The sequence below is a fragment of the Myxine glutinosa genome, chromosome 5 (genome assembly GCF_964187855.1).
Source record: "Myxine glutinosa chromosome 5, kmMyxGlut1.1, whole genome shotgun sequence".
In the NCBI taxonomy this organism is placed as follows: domain Eukaryota; kingdom Metazoa; phylum Chordata; class Myxini; order Myxiniformes; family Myxinidae; genus Myxine; species Myxine glutinosa.
Window position 1 is genome coordinate 160970378 of NC_136265.1, and position 6000 is coordinate 160976377.

At 49.9% G+C, this 6000-nt stretch overlaps 1 protein-coding gene across 2 annotated transcripts in view; it reads right to left on the minus strand.

The window, feature by feature from the left end:
* LOC137426852 (ubiquitin carboxyl-terminal hydrolase 36) overlaps positions 1-4985 on the minus strand; it is a 50988-nt gene extending 46003 nt beyond the window's left edge. For both annotated transcript variants that reach the window (XR_013623608.1, XM_068115810.2), the window contains exon 1: positions 4806-4985. The gene's annotated coding sequence lies outside the window, so the exon portion shown is untranslated. The remainder of the gene's footprint in view (positions 1-4805) is intronic.
* Positions 4986-6000: the final 1015 nt, after the last annotated feature.

Here is a 6000-nt window from a genome sequence, read left to right on the forward strand (position 1 = left end):
GCTCGGACGGCGCCCCGACGGACAAGGGACGCCACACTCCACCAGACCCCCCGTGGGACCCAGGTCGTACCTCGACACCCAAGGCTGGACCCCACGTCCAAATCTCGCCGCCACCACCAAAGCGCGACCCACAACACCTCCCCCCAGTGGTCCTCAATATTTGCCATCCCAGGCTTGAGAAACCACCTCGGACCTCCCTGGAGGTCTTAACCCCCACCAGGGTCCGGTGACCCTGCCGGCCCGAGCCACCAGCTCGGACGGCGCCCCGACGGACAAGGGACGCCACACTCCACCAGACCCCCCGTGGGACCCAGGTCGTACCTCGACACCCAAGGCTGGACCCCACGTCCAAATCTCGCCATCACAGCCCCCCAGCTGGCCGGCATACCCAAATTTTGAAAGGGGCAACTTTTGCCCGAGGCCATCACCCATGACCTCTCCATGTCCAAATCCCGCAGCCCGGGGACCAATCCCCACCATGGCTGCTCCAAATCAATTTCCCATTGTAATTTTATTTTACATTTTATTTTACAAATTTTCATTCCCATTGCCAACCCGCAGCTGCAGGGAACAACCTCTACCACCGGTTGTTCTGCCCCTCCCTGCAGTTGATCCAAATTCCCTACAGGGACCAAATCTCCAGAAGCTCTATCTCCCGATCCTCCAAGATCCAAATCCAGCCCGGAGCCAACACACTCCCCCAACTGGTTGTCCAATTTTGGAGCCTCTGTTTCCAAATAGCAGTGTACAGTGAGCGTCCCCTCGGTCATTCCAACCACCTCCTCGAACCAACTCACCTCTTCCCCCAGACTCCTTTGGACCTGAACAAGCTCTACCTCCATGGGACTGTCACAGGTCTCCAGCCGCTGGATCAACTCATCCTCATCATTAGAAATCATTCCTGGCCCCGCCAGGCTTTGATCAATTAACCCTTGCTCCTGCTCTTTTATGCGGGTTTCCAACCCCCTCACCTCCTCGGCCAATTTGCCCCCTTGTCGGTTGAGCAATCCCCATTCCTCACTCTGCTGTAGCATTCTGGCATCCACCCGGCCCCGATAGCCTTCCAGGTCCCCATTTGCTTTATCAATTCGAGCATTTGTGGCACCAATCTGACCCTCCAACTTTTCCCCCATTTGGACAGCCTGCGTCACGCCCTCCTCTATTTTTGACATTAATTCTTCCCGTTTCAATTCAATTTCCACCCCTATGGCTTTTTCCATCTCCCCCATTTGAGTTTCTACTTTACCCTCAAATTTCCCCAGTCTGTCCGTAATTTGGTTTTGCACTCTCCCTTCTATGCCATCAATTCGTTCCCCCAGCTGCTGTGCCATTTCCCCAATTTTTTCTTCCAATTGTTCATTCCTTTCCTTTATTTCATTCCTCCATTCCTTCCCCTGGGACTCCATTTTATTTTCCATCCCTTCAATTTGTTCCTCCAATCGATCACTCATTCCCTTCATTCCTTCCCTACATTCCTTCCCTTGGGACTCCATTTTTCTTTCCATTCCTTCAATTTTGTCATTCAATTCCCGACTGGCTCGCTCACTCTGTGCATTCATGTCTCCCATCTGCTTTCCCATTTTGTTTTCCATCCCTTCCATTTTTCGAAGCAATTGACCCAACATCTGGTCGGTTGTCGGGGCCGTTCCTACTACTCCCGACTCCCCGGTGGGGGAGGGGGATAAGTTGGTGCTCGGGACGAGGGAGGTTCCAAGGCTCACCTCTGCATCTAATTCCCCTATTTCCGGCTCACTCCCAACGCTGACGGAGGCCTCGCTACGCACCTCCATTTCGTCGACCTCCGACATCCGCTTTTCGGAAGGTCGTTCCCCGCGCGCGTACTTATTTCAATTCCAAAAACACAATTTAAATTTGACGAAGACGCGATATCGCGCTCCGTATGCCCAATTGATTATTAAATTTCTCCGCCTCGCCTATCCAAATTTTGCGTTCGAACGTCGGACGCAATGTACGCCCGACCGTGTCGATGTCGCCCCGCGGACAAAAATTTGTCCGACGGGTTCAAATCCTACACTCCTGACACCACTTGTCGCGTAACCGTGATTAACACCACAGTTACGGATGACCGATTTGCGAGACTTTAACTCCCGAGGCGAACACTCAATGGCGGACTCAAGTTCAACACCAACGCGCGGAATGGCGGGGCGCAGCGAAGGCTCCGCAACCTTATCTATTAAAATCAAACACCCAGGAAAACTGCGTTCAGATATTATGTACAAAAAGTAATATAAGGGTTTATTAGGAAAAGTAAAGCCAGTGAAAAAGCCCGCCGGTAAATCTAATAATTCTAATAAACCTAAATCGGGACGTCCCCACACGACTGACAGCAAACACAAACGAGGGAGATTAATCACGAAAATAACACGTCCCGTCGTTCAAAATATACGCGGAGATCGGGCTTATCTGTCTTTGTCGTCTTGTATTGTTGGTGTCCAGCACCGCTCCTTCCGGCCCGATCGCACACCACGAGGCCCCTCGCTCCAAGCACCACGCGTCCGACGCAGGCCAGCGGCTCCACTTGACCAGGGACAGGAAGGACTCCTTTCAACTCCACTCGACTCGACGACGCGGGAGTGCTGGCAGCCAAGTGCCAACGAACTGCTCAGTGCCAACTGGGTGTGCTCTCGTGTGTCTCCTGCGACTCCCTACAACCCGAACTGCACTCGAACTGCGACTGGAATGGCGTGTCCTCTCCAACTCTCCACCACCGCTCAACTCAACTCAACTGTCGAACTCAGAGAGACTCAACTCAACTGCCCGCGTCTGCTCAGAGAGACTCAACAACTCCTGAAATGGCGTCCGACCGTCGCCTATATTGGTGGCCGATGACGTCACATTGCGCACTCCTCAGCCAATCAAAGCCTCCCGCGACTCCTGACATCTCCCCCGTTACGCGACCCTGCGGTCCTGGCATAACACGTGCCGGCCAGGTTTGTAGGCCTTTGGAGGTGTACACGGTGGCGGCCAATCGTGGTGGTGTTTTTGACCTGGTTTCCTGTCAATTTAATACGAAGTCCTTGTCAGGGAAAGGGGATTATTTAATGTTGCGCTAAGGACCTAACTAATGTTTATGTGGTTTGCAGTGCCATAAAGGACAAAGGTTTGATTACTAGGTGATACTCACAGGGGCGTTACCTTTAATCCCTCACTATTTAACACTCGAATCTCCAGGTAGATCCACACTCATACATCTTACCCCGACAACCGCCTGAACATCAATAACTTATTACATGTAGAGTCCCTGTCACGACAGCCGAATACCTACCTATTCAGATCTACCTAGCTCTAGATGTTGCATTACCAAATTCATAACAATACTTTATTCCCCTTTATGACCCTAAAAACACTTCAGACCACTGAGAAAATTCGAAAAAATTTCTTCCCAAAATCGGTTTTGATGAACTTTTCTGTACAATATTTGCGTCGCATCACAAGTTGCAATGACGAATCTAAACTGATACCTCAGAGCGAAACTGATGTTGAAAAGTGAAACTGAAACTACTGATCTATGGCTCATCGAAAGGGAAACTAGAATTCAATGCTGTGGGAAATTGCTGAAAGTAAAGCTGTGGCGTGGGGGGGTTTGAGCCCATACAGTAGGCCAGGGGCGCGGAGCGTGTACAGTAGGTCCGGGGCACGGAGCGTGTACAGTCGGCCCGGGCGCAGAGCCCGTACAGTAGGCCCGGGCGCAGAGCCCGTACAGTAGGCCCGGGACACAGAGCCCGGACAGTACAGTAGGCCCAGGGCGCAGAACCCATACAGTAGGCCCGGGCGCAGAGCCCGTACAGTAGGCCCGGGCGCAGAGCCCGTACAGTAGGCCCGGGCGCAGAGCCCGTACAGTAGGCCCGGGGCGCAGAGCCCGTACAGTAGGTCCGGGGTGCAGAGCCCATACAGTAGGCCCGGGGCGCAGAGCCCATACAGTAGGCCCGGGGCGCAGATCCCATACAGTAGGCCCGGGGGTACAGAGTCCGAACAGTATGTCGGGGGTACAGAGTCCATACAGTAGGTCGGGGGTACCGAGTCTGTACAGTAGGTCGGGGGTACCGAGTCTGTACAGTAGGTCGGGGGTACCGAGTCTGTACAGTAGGTCGGGGGTACCGATTCTGTACAGTAGGTCGGGGGTACCGAGACTGTAGTGTACAGTATGTGGTACAGAGTCCGTACAGTAGGCCGGGGGTAGAGAGTCCGTACAGTAAATAGACTGGAGGTACAGACTCCGTACAGTAGGTCGAGGGTACAGAGTCGGTACAGTAGGTCGGGTGTACAGAGTCCGTACATTCGTCCGAGGATACAGAGACTGTACAGTAGTCCGGGGATACCCAGTCCATCCAGTAGGCCAGGGATACCGAGTCCGTACTTGGGTGAGATTGAGCTGGCGAAACTCTGGTTTTTCGATCCGCTGTGCAGCGCAACTGTATTCGTCCACACGGTGTACAATGTAAAGTAGAAACGAATAACAAAAACACACCAGCGCAGTCGTCACAACGAACTCGCACCGCCATCAGCTAAAGCCCGTTATGCGAGGCCAGAATTGGGGTAAATGTGATGGAGAAATGTGGGTAACCAAGTTGGACATCAGATAGCAATATTTGGGATAAATCGCAAGTTCGTCTCTTTTGAAAAATAAAATACGACAGAAGAAAAATTTTTATGCCGATAAATCAGAAAGGAAAGTAGGTTAACATAACCACCTACGGGATTTAAAGGATATCAGTACATTATAATAAATGGCTCTCATGTGTCCAAGCGGATGCGGTATATATAGAGATATATATATCCATCACCTGCAGCCTCAGCCAGGTCCCGCAGGTATGAAAAACTTCGTGTGACGTCCTGGTCTACAGTCTACAGACCACAATTGACGCTGGATTCGATCACCTATACTCTCATAGGAACAGCCACAGTGCATCGACCACCCAGTGGAGATTCCTCTACACGTGTGACTACGTCAGCGAAACGAATGAAACATCGTCATCGGAATTTCCACCATGATCATTCAAGATCCATTTAAAATTATCTTCGTTGTTGAATACAATGTAAATTTCAGATGCGATACTCATTATCTCTGATTACAGTAATAATCATGAGAGTTTTGATTTTCAATCCCCAAACATGTTAAGTAAGGAACCAGCCTCACTGAAACAATTAGGTGAATACACCGCCAAAAATACTTCCGTCAGTCACACCGCTATAGACGTGACACGAAGGAAAATAACACCGATTGTAAACGAATAAACGAGAACGATAGAGACCATACCTTCGCCAGGTTGAACAGTTTACGGTTGGTATCCCACTCACGGGTCGGATCATTACCCAATTCATCCACCAAGTTTTGTCATAAGACGTCCACCACTTTTTGAAATGTCACAATACATGTTTTTGGCCCGACCAGTATATCATTCAATGGTGAAGAATCACCAAAAATTCTCAGATCCAGATCCGGATCCGGGTCTTCACCAAAATCGAATTCATTCGCCCATGTCACACATCCAACCTCTCCACCAAATTTGTCCGAATCCGTCCACAACTTTTTGAAGATATCCTGCGTTCACAAACAGACAAACAAACAGAAAATATGTCATGCATATCACCATACTTGCGAAATCCTTCAAATAAGTTGTTGACAGTTGGCATATGTTGAACATTTTGGCCTATGTTGACCTCAAAATAATTGGTGGTTGAATTAATTGACCTGATATACAAATCCTGTTCAAATTCCAAGTCAATCAGATGAAAATTGAGGATTTTAGAAATTTCACCTCAGTTTTGACCTTTGACCTTTTAACCTGATAAACAATAGGCTTCTTGCTTTTGACCAACTCTGCCATTTTGTAAAAATTCATGAAGATCGATTTCAAATTGTGCCCTGTAGCGGATTGACATACAGGTAAACAGACAGACAGAAATAGACACAATAACGCACACGACCAACCAATATACTACCCACCTTATCCAGTCGAACCCAGCTTCTCCAGGACT